General features: G+C 43.8%; 1 pseudogene; it reads left to right on the top strand.

Annotated features, from left to right (window-relative positions):
* The first annotated feature begins 2,326 nt into the window (after positions 1-2,326).
* LOC127768660 (pentatricopeptide repeat-containing protein At1g02370, mitochondrial-like) lies at positions 2,327-6,971 on the top strand (annotated as a pseudogene).
* The last annotated feature ends 7,338 nt before the right edge of the window (positions 6,972-14,309 follow it).

Raw genomic sequence — 14,309 nt, 5'->3', positions numbered from 1 at the left:
AGAATCCTAATTTGCGCGCGTGCGTTGCCGGCGCGTATTTCCAGCCCGCAAGGCCCATGCACGCGCGCTTGCGCTTCTCTCCTTTTTTTTTTTGAGGCCGTTGTTTTCTTCTTTTTTTTTTCTTTTTTCGCTGTTTGTTGTTCCTGCCGCACAGATAGGATAATTAGTTTAGATTAGTTTCCTATTTTTACTAGTGGTTAGTTTACTAGTAATTTTTAAATCTTAACTTTAAAATTTTAAAATTTGGATATGAAAATTTTCAAATCGAGTTGAAAGTTTTTAAATCTCGAGTTGAAAATTTTCAAATCTCGAGTTGAAAATTTTCAAATCTCAAGTTGAAAGTTTTCAAAATTTTCAAATATGGACTTGAAAGTTTTCGAATCTCAAGTTGAAAGTTTTCGAATCTGAGTTGAAAGTTTTCAAATCTCAAGTTGAAAGTTTTCGAAATTTTCAAACCTGAACTTGAAAGTTTTCAAATCTGAGTTGAATGTCTTTAAAATTTAAATCTTAAATCGAAAGTTTCTAAATCTAACTTAAAAAATTTTCAATATGTTACTTAAAAAATCTCCAAAAAAATCTTTAAAATCTTTCCTAATTAAGTAGTGTTAACTAATATGATAAATAATTAGGTGGGAGCGCTGCGCCAGGTAGGAACCCCCATATTTTGGGTCGGGCTTTAGGGGCACAAACGGTAATGAGCCGCCGTTGTTTCCCCAGCAGCCCAGGTGATCGCACAAATCTTGAAGAGAAACGAATGGACAGAAATTTGGCTGACATATCCCAATAAAACAGTCGGCCACCGTATAGCAAATAACGCTGTGTTCTAGATTAGGGGTGAAAATTTTTGCTGTGTCATATCGGATATACGAATACATATTTGAAGTATTAAAGGTAGTCTAATAAAAAATAAATTACAGAATCCGTCAGTAAACCGCGAGACGAATTTATTAAGCCGAATTAATCCGTCATTAGCGAATGTTTACTTTAGCACCACATTGTCTAATCATGGATCAATTAGGCTTAAAATATTCGTCTCGTAAATTAACCATAATTTATGTAATTAGTTATTTTTTAGCTATATTTAATACTTCATGTGGATGTTTAAACATTCGATGTGATAGGGTAAAAAAATTTAGGGTGGGATCTAAAAAGGAGCCTAAATAATAGTGGCATCGTTACAAAACCAGCATATTTTTAATGGCATAGATCCAATCTATTAACTTCTTAAAGGAATATAAAAAAAAGCCTCCACGTTCACTCTCACGCCCTAGAAATTCTCATATTAATCGGAGAAAAAGAAAAACAAAGTCCATATAAAAATACAATTTAGAAATATTTGAAATTCGGAATTAAAAAAATAAGGAATATTAGAACAGGAGACTAGAGTTCATATAGAAATATAATTTATAAATAACTGAAATTCGGAATTAAAAATAAAGAATATTAGAAGAAGAGTATAGAGTCCATATAGAAATACAATTAGGAAATAATTGAAATTCGGAATTAAAAATAAGGAATATTAGAAGTAGAGTATAGAGTCCATATAGAAATACAATTAAGAAAAAATAGAAATTCAGAATTAAAAATAAGGAATATTAGAAGTAGAGTATAGAGTCTATATAGGAATTTAAAACTAACTAAAATTTGGAATAAACATAATAAAATTAAAAAGTAGAGTTTAGAGCCGTATAAAAATACAATTTACAAATAACTAAAATTCGAAATTAAAAAAAAACATGGGAAGAATAGTCTAAAGTCAATATAGTAATACAATTTAGAAGTAACTGAAATTCAAAACTAAAAATTAAAGAATATTGAAAGACGAGTTTAGAGTCCACATAGAAATACAATTAGAAATAATAAAAATTCAGAATTAAAAATAAATAATATTGTAAAAGAAGAGCCTAGAGTCTATATAGAAATACAATTTACAAATAACGAAAATTCGGAATTAAAAAAAAGAAATATTGAAAGATGAGTCTGGAGTCCATATAGGAATATAATTTACAAATAATTAAAATTTGATATTAAAAATAATTAATAACTAACACGCATATAAAATATAATATGAATGAATGTGTCGAAAATTCGGAATTTAAAAAATGAAATATTGAAAGACGAGTCTAGAGTCCATATAGGTATATAATTTACAAATAACTAAAATTTGATATTAAAAATAATTAATAACTAATATATTAAGAAAACATATATGATATTGTACGAGAGAAAATATAGCGATGTTAGTCGCGCAATCTGTGTGGAAACCTATAAATATAACAACTGGCCACCGTATAGTAAATCCCCCAAACAGAAACCCCCTAAACCCATGGCACCGCCCACGCCCGGCCTCTCGGCCGCCGCTCGCCTCGTCATCCGCCGCTTCCTCACCACCGGCGCGGAGGCCGCGGAGGCGGTGGCTCCCCACGCCGCGAGGGCGAAGGGGAAGAAGGACAGGCGGCCGCTGGGTCGGCGGCTGCTGGAGCTCGGGGACGCGGCGGGAAGGGAGCGTGTCGCGGGTGCTGGACGAGTGGGTGCGCGAAGGGCGGGAGGAGGCGATCGCCGCGGCGGATCTCGCCAAGTGCGCCAGGGATCTCCACAAGGTCAAGCGCGACGCCCACGCCCTCGAGGTATGAACGGAATACGCGTGCATCGCCTCCTTTGCCATCGAAACACGTACGTACGGCTTTGGCTCAGGCTGGCTGTGTGCACCTTCTGCTTTTGCTTGGCTTACTGTTGTTGTTTGCGCCTCTATCTGCACAGGGAATTATTAGTGCAAATCAAATCGAATCGAATCGATCAACAGAAAATTGACCTGAACCCTTCAAATGTTTAGGATTTGTCCGCGTATTCGCTGAGTATTGTATTTGCCCATGTTTTCATGAAAATAGTCAAAATGTGTCCCTAACAATGTATTTCGCTACTTCTTTTTACTCCCTCCGTCCCAAATTTTTCGAGAATACGCTAGAAGCGTATTTTTCATTAAGAGGAGTAAAAAAGTTATTTACAACCAAAGGCAAAAGCAGCACGGGACAGGGAACCGGAGAAAACAAACCCCACCACGTGCCTACACACCACCACACCGAGAGGAACACACGGCCACCTCCAAAACGATGCCTTCAAGAAGGTCACGACATTCAAAACGCCGCCATCGCCCATTCCGAAAGGATGAGGTTTTCACCTCGAGGATCCTTGAAGAGGGGGAGGGAGGCACCTCAACAACGCCCTCAAGAGGGTTGCAACGCCCAAAGACGTCGCCGTTGCCGCCCAAGAATTAGGCCGGCTTTCGTCTAGCACCTGCCAATGCCCCTCTTGCCGCTACCTCACCGACTCCCAAGCAATGTCAACACGTGGCCTCTACAGCAACGACGCCCCTCCGTCGGCTGGACTCCAAGCGACCTGACCTACTGCCAGCGCGACCCCCACAGCTACACGTTGGAACGAGCACGACCAAACCACCGCTGCACTTCGGCGACCAGCTAGCCTTCCTCCCATGCCGTCACCTCCAAAGAGAGTGCCCGCCACCACCCATCACTATCGATAACAACCTGGGGCAACCTTGCCGCCGCCTTCATCATCTCGCAAAGGAGCTCCCCACAACCAAGCGGTCAAGAAGGGGAGGAGCTCCAAGGAGATGAGAAGGCACCCACATGGCGTCCCCTCGTCATCGCCGGTCGTGATGGCAATGCTGTGTGGCTGAATCCGAGCTCGACCCCAGATCCGGCGACAACTCCACCGGCCAACACCTGCAACGTCGCCACACGGGTGACGCGCAACGACCCCGCCGCCGCCATGCAAGCCGGCGTCCCAGTCGGGTCCCCCACAACGCAGCCATCCTTCTGGTAGCAGCCCCCACCGGCGGTCATCCACGAGGCGGCAGCAAGCATCGTCGGCGCCAGCCACTGCCGCGTCGGCCCGCTACACGGCGCCGCACGCATCGACCTCGACGTCGGCGTCGTCCCGTTGTGCAGGCGCCGTCCTCCCGTCGCCGGCGACGCCGGCCATAACGACCTTGGCCATCCGGGAGAGTCGGATCTGGCCACGGGGACGCCGGATCCGGGCGGGGCGCCGCCGGAGCCGCCGCCGCCTTGCCAGGTGCTGCTCCCAGCTGCCGGGCCGCACCCAGGCAGCCGAGCCGCAACGGGCCTGCCGCGCTGCCGGCTACTCCCAGCCGGCAAAGCCGCGCCGCCACCACTGCCCCCAGCCGCGCACCACCGCCGGGCCGTCGCGCCAGATCCGGCCATGGGGGTGCCGAATCCGCCGCCACCCCACACCGCCCCGCCGCCTCCACTTCTCCCAGCGGTGGGGTACCTCATCGGCGTCGCCCCGTCCACGTCGCGCCGGGAGGGAGCCGCCAAGAGGAAGAAGGACCTCGCCGCCGCCTTCCCTGCTCGCTGCCAGCTTTGCCGCCGGCGAGCTCCGGCGGCGGCGAGGCGGGGGAGAGAGGGAGTAGGCGCGGGCGGCTAGGGTTTTCGCCCCCCGAGCCGCCCGCGCGAGAGCGACGCGGGGTCTATTCCAAGCCACAAAGCTCCCCTCCGTCCCAAATTATAGGGCGCCATTTTTTTTAAAGAAAAATCAAACTTGATAGCTTTTGACTAATAATCATACTAACCATATAGTAATAGTAGTATATGTTAAGTATTATGTATGTTATATCACTATATTTCTTTTATGTGATGCTAATTTATTATCTGTTGGAAACATAACATGTGATAAATTAATGGTAAAAGTATGTCATTGGTGAACGTGTAAAAAAAATATAGTCCTTATAATTTAGGACGGAGGAAGTATTACCGAAATGCTGAATTTGAAATGGCCAAAACACATTACCTCTTCCTCACTCACTTCTTCTCCTGCTACATGTCCTTGCAACCTTTCCATGCCCGCCGCTGTACGGCAGGAACATATGCGCTTGCTCACTCCAAACAGTTAGCGCAAACGACAAGAAGTAAAATGCACCTTGAGACAGCAGAGATAATATTAATACAGCATGTTTCTTCCGGAATGATATGTACCAAAAGTTAGTTGGTTGACGAGAATGCATCCATGAATCAACCACGCAACGTAATTCAATCCATGAGTGTGTATTGCGAATTGGATGATTAGATTGAAATAAGACACCTGTCCCAAGCAATGCTCAAGCCAGATGGGCGGTAGGTCAGCAAAGGAGACCACTTTCCTGACCTACTGCCAGCAAGTGAGGCAGAGCAGGGACAAGAAAATGTGGTCAGAGAGCTCGGGGATGAAGGCATTGGCCGGCGAACTTGGGGATGAGGGTGAATTAGGTGCACGACGGGCCAGGAGAGGAGAGGGTGTGACCGATGAGCGAGGCAAGCAACATGCCAGGAGGGGATAGCTTGTTAGGACGAGTGTGGCAACCGGTGAGGCATACGATGGCCAGTTCGTGAAGACAGAGGTTAACTTGTGAAGCCCACCAAAATAATTCGCTAACTAGACTACCACGCAAGCTAAAAACCTTCATGGATTAGATTGAGGGGTGTAAAGCAAACGACTTGGAAAGTTGAGGGATGAATAATCTCCGGTTTAGAAGTTCAGAGGCGATTTAGACTTCTGTGGAAGTTCAAGTGCGTAAAATGGAATTTTTCCCATATGGAAGTTCAGGTGCGTAAAATGGAATTTTTCCAATATAATAGCATGTTGTTGCAACTATATGCTCAGTTATCCTCAAGATCACAAAAGATTAGTACTAGTACTGAACTTCTCAACATATCTTGTTTCAGAGCAATCCGTATGTACAGCAATTGGGGTTTAGATTATGATTATTGTGCTTATGTAATATTTTTTCTTGGTTTCTTTGGCAGTTGATGGATTGAATGGTTAATACAAAGGGTATGAGCATGACATATGCTCGATATGCATTGCATTTGGAACTCCTTTACAGTGTGTATGGCATTGAGGCTGCAGAGGAATACTTTTCTGGCATCCCTTCTTTTACTCGAGACCAGAACCATCAAACTTATGGTGCACTTTTGAACTGTTATTGCTCTGCTAAAATGGAAGAGAAAGCTACAAATATCTATCGCAGTATGGACGAACTTGGCATCCCATCCAGTACTAAGCTCATGAATAACCTGATGGGCCTTTACCTGGAGCTAGGCCAACATAGCAAGGTGGCTAACCTGTTTGATGAGATGAAAGAGAGGAATGTTCAACCGGATGAGCTCACATGCTGCATTCTGATGCGTAGTCATGCAGCACTCAACAAGATAGATGCTGTCAAAGAGACTTTTTACAACATGTCACTATTAGATGTGCCTGAACGATGGTCTACATTTAGAACACTCGGTTCCATCTATATGAATGCTGGTATGGTTGAAGAGGCAGAATTGGCTTTTATGAGAGCTCAGGAATTTCTCGGTTTTGATCGTGGCAGGCACCCTTTTTATTTCCTTATGAGGCAATTTGCATCAATAGGCAGTTTGAGAGGGGTCAACAGAGTGTGGAAAGACATAAAAATGACTTTTTCTTATAATAGGACTAACTTCAGCTACCTCCTCATGCTTCAATGTCTCTATAAACTTGGTGACACCGATCAGATGAAGGAGATTTATAAGGAGTGGGAATATCGTTATGAAAACTATGACCCGAGGCTGACAAATATGTTGACCCGAGCTCATCTAAGGAATGGCATGACCAATGAAGCTGAATTGTTGTGGGAGAAGGTCAAGGAAAGAGGTGGTGATTTCGATTTCGAAACGTGTGAGCTGTTTCGGGAGCATTACTTGGGGAAAGGGGACATGACCTCCGCTTTGAAATGGGCTGAAAAGATGACCAAACTTCCCAAGAAACAAGGGAAGCAAGATCAGGAGACCTGCAAGTTCTTGAAGTGGTTCGAAGAAGACAAGGTTGTGGAAGGTGCCAAAAGTACCTACAACTGCAGCAACTGCTTAAGGGATGCGGACAGCAAGACATGTGAGCCCCTCCTGGCTCCTGCAGACCTACTCCCCGACTGACAAGACAAGCCGTTTGCTGCTTCAACGGATCAAAGAAGATTCAATTGAAGTGTTTGGTAGTCCATAGAAGTTTTTTTTTCACATATCTGAAAATTGCAAAATTAACCGATCCACGCATCTGATAACGATACTTTGTTTTGGAAAGTACCCAAATAATGTAACTTACTTCCTTCGTTTTATAATGTAAGTCATTTTAGCATTGCCCACATTCATGTAGATGTTAGTGAATATATACATATGCATATGTCTAGATTCATTAACATCTATTTGAATGTGAGCAATGCTAGAATGACTTATATTATGAAACGGAGGGAGTATATCTTTACCTACTTAAAAATTACATATTTTTCCAATGGCCTGCTTGATTTTTGTTAGTCGTGTCCGTCCCTTAAAAAGGGAGTAAAGCACTGAGAATTTTCACGCTGATGCATTTTGTGAATTTTTCCAATGCTAATGCATATCTTGACTATGATTATATACATTATGCATGGATTGAGGTTACAAAATATGATACTATTGATGTTTCAGCATTCTCATTCCTGTAATCGGTAATCCCCATAGTTCCCATTGTCGCATTAACAGATCTTCTGTCACCAAGCATCAACTCCTACCACGATTGTGGCTAAGATAAAAAGAGGAAGCTAGGACTTGGGTCAAAGCGGGTGCTGCGACGTTGGAGAATTACATGTTTTGGGAGAGATCACCTAACTCGCTGTTCTTTTGCAGGGGTGGAATTTTAGTACCACTATATATGTGTTTCCTTTTTCTCCTTCTCTGTTAATATAAATGGCAAAGCTTTTGCTGTCGTTCAAAACAAATTGTCAGATTAGCATGCTCTGGAGTGTGGTATTATTATTCTAATTGATACTAGATGAAGCCCCGCGCGTTGCCGCGGGCACATTAGAAAACATGAAATGTGCATTGAAGTATGAAAATCAGATTGTATTGTTTGAACATGAAAAAAAAATTGATTGGCAAAATATGTACTCAAGTAAGAAATACTTGAAACTGCATCAAGCTCATAAACCAATAATGTGGAGCTCTGTTTTATTGCTTGAAAGACATAAAAAATCAAACAGGAATATAGTGTAGTATACAATTTCAAAAACCTGCAAATATCAGAAACAACAAAAACTCCTTTAGATTTAGCTATATGCACACATAATATTAAAATGTATAAAAAAATATAGATGGAAGAATCGAGATATAAGTGAATAGTTCTGCTACTTGAGCAATTAAATGTGATATTTGCATCAATTGCTAAAAGCACTGAACACAGAATACTCATTTGGATTGCAAGAAGTTTCAAATTTATAGTCATAATCACAACATTAGTCTCGCTATGTCAGGACATCTATATACCAATCCTCTGGTTGCTCTCCAACTGCTCAAATTAATTAGAGTTATAGGACATATAAGTATCCACTGCAAGTATTAGAAATCCTTTCTTAAGAAACTGAAACAACAACAGTGCATAGGGTAGGGATTCTTTCTTAGGTTTAGAGAAACCAATTCACAAAACTTTAACAGTGCTCCTACTTGGTTCAAATTATAATGTATGCTCAAATAGAATGTGGGCAAAATTCATGGCAAATTTAGGCTTACCAAATAGAATAAATTCAGATACTTTTTTTGAGGAACTAAAATCAGCACTCAGGGCAAAGAACCAATTCAATTCAGAATTAACTAATTCTGATTATATATTTACAAATATCGGAAGTAACTATCATATTTGCTAAATGTAGGAGTATATCCATAAGTTGTAACTGGAATATGAATCATAAGTTGTAACTGGAATATGAAATGATATTGCAAAGATAAATTAGAGAAGAGATGTACAGAAGATATGAAAAATATATGTTGAGTTGAACAGTAGACATACCGAGCAAGGTTATCTGCTTCAATTGTCGAGCTTCTCCTCAAGTTGCCAAACAAATGTTCTTGTATCTATTAAAGGGATAGGTGAAAGAAGTATAAGTTGCAGGTAGAATTTTTTTTAAGAAACTAAAACAGTACTAAATGCATAAGGTACTCTGAAAGCTTTGTATATCGATCACGGCATAAGGTAAAATGCAAATTAATATGTAAGGTTACTTTGAATTATCTCTTATATAAAACCAGGATTAGCTTGCATTTTGTTCACAATGTACATTATATATGATAAAAATGCATGGGGTCAACATTTACACGATAATTCTTTCCCTGGATTATTCCAATGATTGGTTCATCGCTGCTTTAATTTTACATCTTCTCGACATGAAAAATATACTATGACCTGTCAGTCACCAAGACATCAATGGCCAAGTTAACTCTGACCTTCAGTAGGATGTTTATGGCAGAGAAGCTTAATTGCATTATGAGCTGTTGCCAAGTCATCAATAACTTGCTGCTAGATGTGTCAATGTCAAATGAACGACCACTATCAGGGGCTGATGATATTCTACCTATTCTTATCTACATTACAATAGGTAAGCTTACTTTTGTTGATTTTTACTTTCTCTATTTTTTCTAATCCAGATTGACATGATTACATGCTGTCAGATCATTGAGTACTTATGGTTCAAGTTTTACTGTCATAAATCACTTTTAACGTCCTGGTACGGCATAAATCACTTTAGATCAATTCCAATGTCTATGTGCGTATTGGTCCAGACATACCAATCAAGGGTGGTCACCTGGATAAACAGAAAGAGAATTCAAATCGATTATTCATTTATATTATGTTTGCAGGCTGATGAAGCCCTATCCCCAGGGATAGTCGTCACCCACAAAATGCATCATACATCTCCTAAAATTGCTTACACGAAACCTAATTACAGTCTTACACAAGTGGGGATTCAAGATCTTGCAAAAACAGGACCCCTTAACACCTAGGGTTTCGGAATTCATTGAACCACACAGCTAGCGAAAAATGTCAAGAACTCACACCAAGGGTTTCGAAATCCCACCACCCCCACCCAAACCCCCCCCCCCCCCCCCCGATTCCCCTCAATTCCTTCTCCCCTCTCCACGAATGAGTCCTCCAATCACGAGACGCAAGAATCAAAATAGAGAGGCATCGAAGTCTACCTCATCTCCCCACGCTAGGGTTTCGCCTCCTCCGCCTTCGCCGCCACGGCGGGGCGGATGGCGCAGGGGCGTGACGCGACTCCGGCCCCCACCACCATCGAGCTGCACGGATCGCCATCGCACCCGCTTGCCCTCCCACGACCGATCTGTCTCCCAAACGGATGAGCGGCGCTTCATGGCTTGGTGCGAATGGCCTCGTGGGCTCACGGCTGGCGCGCACGGGGAATGCGGGGGGGAAGGGGGGAGAAGCGAGCACGGCGCGTGCGGATGGGGGAGGAGAAGTGAGCGCGTGTGGCGGCGGGCGGATGTTTGCAGTGCGGTTGAGAGTGAAGAAACCTTGGAGAGAGAGGACACGGGCCGTGATGGGCTGGGGCGTTGGGTTTCACCCGATGACCTTCTTATCCAACGGTTCAGATGCGATCTCATCCACCAATCGAACGGCTGACAATTACTGATGACGTGGAACGCTGTGGTTTCAGTTTTGGATCTTAACTTTATAGAAAGAAAGCATATGCCTATTTAGTTACAAATAGGTACCTCTTGTATGTCTCCTAATTGGTTTTGTGCAGCTACATAGCACATTCTCGTGTGTTCCTGTTTTCGATCTGTTTCTACACCGAAAATCGAAGTGCGAGAAGATAAATAACCATTTTAAGTCTACACCGAAAAACAAAGGGCAGGAAGATACATGACCATTTCTTGCCACTCTTTTATATTGTCACATGCCACCCTATGACAGTGACGTGTGGATTAGAATGACAAATCATCAAAACCCCTACATAAAAACTGGCAAATCGTCAAATCTCATCGAAACATTTCGTTCGAAAAAAAAAATCTCGTCGAATCTTCTATCAGTTAATACGATGTCACGATCACATGCTGATAGTGTGTAATCGATCAGTTGTGAATCATTATAAGGGAGCTACTTGTAGGTTGTGTTCAGTTACTTCCAAAGTTGAAAGTTTGAGTTAAAATTGATACGATGTGATTGAAAATTTATGTGTATGATAGGTTGATGTGATGAAAAAAGTTAAAAGTTTGGATCTAAAGTTTGAATCTAAACACACCCATAGTGCGAAAAGGATATTTAGCGAGCGGTCACGTACGGCATCACATCGATCACGATTAGACCGTAATTTCCATTTTGGACAACCGTTCTGATTTCTTTTTCCAGTTTCAGCAACGGGTTTTTTCTCCTTTTCCTCACGCTTTCCTGTTGTGTGCGATATTTATAGGTTGGCAAAATTTGCTACAGGACACCGAAAAATTACGGCCTTTGCTGTGAGACACTCGAAGATCGTGTATTTGCTCGTGGACACTGTAAAAAAGTGGTAATTAGCTGCTGGATACTCTTTCCATTATTTTATTATTTCCGGTCAAAATGGAGAGAGAAGCTTTGGTTAAAGATAAGTTTGCCTATGGTCCCACTTGTTAATCTCTCTCTGTTCTTCTTCTTCCTCTCTCTGTTCATCTTTTTCTCATTGCGCTGCCGACGAGCTCCGCCATGGCCGAGCCGTCGTGCGTCGTCGCCGTTCCGCGAGCACTCCCTCTCCAGCCTCCTCGCTGCCCTCCCCGCCGGCGCACGCTGTCCTCGTCCCGTTCGCTTCTAGCTGCGACGTTGGCGGCGTGAGCGCGGGGCAGACACGCCGCCGTCGTGGAGTGCGATGAATTCATCGCCATGTTTCCATGTGTGTGTGCAGATGCGGTGCTCAAGGCACTGAGCCTGGTCTCTCCCAAGGGCGGCGACGCGCCGCGGCCCAAGGGGGCTCCGGGAGAAGCCCCGACACTCCGAGAAGCCCACCAAGTACGCCGGCAGCCCAAGGAGCGGCGGCGCGCCCCGTGTCATCAACCAGCCTCACTAGGCTGCCATGGCGAAGCTCCATCCTTGATGGGTAAAAACTAAAGAATGGAGCAAAAGCATTGCGTCTTTGCGCCATGGTGTTGCTTTGCGTCCTCCCCGGCTGCTGCTGGTGGTGTGGTCTACTCAAAATGACCAAAAATGCAACCTTTGTTCAGTGTTGCCTTGTAAGTTGATGTTCATCTAGAGTTCGTCTAGGATAATTCCCCAAAAAAAGATGTGGAATAACTGCTTGGGACTAAAATCTGCAAACAATTCATCACCGTGTTTGATGATGATCTGCGCCGGCACACTCCTCCGCGTCGTCGGGAAGCACTGGCAGGATCGCAGCCACAGCAGGAGCACGACACCTCCGTCTGCGCCCCAGCGGCCCGCGCCGGCCGTTGCAGGAAGTGAGGACGGCAGGGAGGAGAGGTGGGGACGGGGTGAGCTGGCAGACGGAGGTGGCTGTCGGCGGTGAACCCCGGCGATGCGTCGCCGTCGCCGTCCCGTCGTGGCCGAGCCATCCCGGCTCGGGACAGCCGCCGTCGTGAGGAAGAATGGGGAAAAGAAAAGGAGAGAGAGGAAGAACAATACGTGTCTAGGGGGCATTTTGGTACTTACACAGCTCTTTCTCTATTTTGACCGGAAATAATAAAATAATGGGAGGAGTGTCCAGCAGCTAATTACTACTTTTTTTAGTGTCCACGAGCAAATACACGATCTTCGGATGTCTCACAGTAAAGGCCGTAATCTTTCGGTGTCCTGTAGCAAATTTTGCCTTATAGGTTGGGCCATTGAGGGTCGGCCCAATTTGATTTTTTTTCTTTACTTTTTAATTCTACAATTTATTGCTTATTTATTTTTATGATGACTAGCAAACATATAATAATGCCATGTTTAAAATAAAAATCTATACATATAAATTTATATACACATAAACTTTACATGTTTAAATTATAGTATAAAGTTTATATACCAAATATTTATATGTATAAAGTTATGTACCAAATATTTTATAAATAAAGTTATATATCTAATGTTTCCACGTAGAAAGTTTGTATGTATAAACTTTCTATGTATAGAGTTTTAATGTATAATATTTTTTAGCAACGTAAATATAAACAAACGTGTGGCCTTTTCCCCTAGTTTGCACGTGGGCCACAGTAGAAGATGGTGGGAAATTGGGTTGGATCGGATTTTGCTTCTCCACACGTGGTCCTCTCGCTATTTGCGCTTGCGTGATCGCGAGGAGGGATGCGTGAGCGGTCGACCGCATCAGCATGATAGACCGACCCCTTGTAGTACACATGGAAGAAAACATAACTTAAAAAAGTCCAACTTGGTAGAGCATAACCTGAGCCGAAAAAAGTTTGGTTGAATACCACCAGAAAACTAACCGATATAAATTTAGTGATGACATGAAAAACTTGTAGAGATGTGTGCATGAAAGAGATTTAGGGACTCCCTATTTTACGGGTTTAGGTGGGCATCCTGATAGAGTTTCTTCTTTTTTTAAGTAAAATTTATAAAACTCCACCTATTATGATCCAAAAGAATTGCACTATGATATATAGACTTTGGCACGTGACATATAACCCTAACTATTATGGTCCTAGAGTTTTACGAAACCACACTCTTGATTATTTTATATTACACTTTTGAGTTCTTCAATCACATCTCAAATTTATAGGGGTTTTAGACTATTTGCCACTCTCCCAGATAGCGTGTTCTCAAATATCACTCTCCTAGATGACTTCGCTATTTTGCCACCGGAGAGAGAAGATTTCTTGCCCGTGTGCCATTTTTGAGCCCGCAAGGCGCCACGTCACTCGATCTGAGGACAAAATGATCGTCTTACCCTTCTTCATTTCTCCTCCTGTCTCTTTCATCTGCTTCCTTCGCTCCGGCGAGGTTATTGGGCTCCGGTGAGATCCCCGCCTCACACTCCTCCCTCCTTCGCTCTGCTCCTTACCTCCTCGGCCCCTGCTCCATTTCGCTGCGACCGGCCCCTGTCTTTTCTTTTGTGGCATCGCCGGTGCCTCACCCCATCACCGCCGACTTCGCTTTCCTCCTCTCAGCTCTTCTGCACTCTCCCCCGATGTCGGCGCCTGCGCCAGGTCCACCCTCAGGGCTTCCCCTATCTTGTCGTTCTCCACCCAGCGCCAGGACGTCGGTTCGTCGGTGGTGGTGTCACCGGCTCACACGTAGGGAGGAAGGTTGGAGAAGAGGGACCCGAGCTAGATGAAGAAGAAGGGCAAGGCAATCATTTTGCCCTCGGACCAGGTGACGTGGCGCTTTGCGGGCTCAAAAATATCACACGGGCAGAAAATCTTCTCTCTCCGATGGCAAAATAGCGAAGTCATCCGGGAGAGTGGCATTTGAGAACACGCCATACGGGAGAATGGCAAATAGTCCAAAACCCCAAATTT

This window comes from Oryza glaberrima, chromosome 1, assembly GCF_000147395.1.
Source record: "Oryza glaberrima chromosome 1, OglaRS2, whole genome shotgun sequence".
NCBI classification, from domain to species: domain Eukaryota; kingdom Viridiplantae; phylum Streptophyta; class Magnoliopsida; order Poales; family Poaceae; genus Oryza; species Oryza glaberrima.
This window is presented reverse-complemented; position numbering and strand designations above follow the sequence as displayed.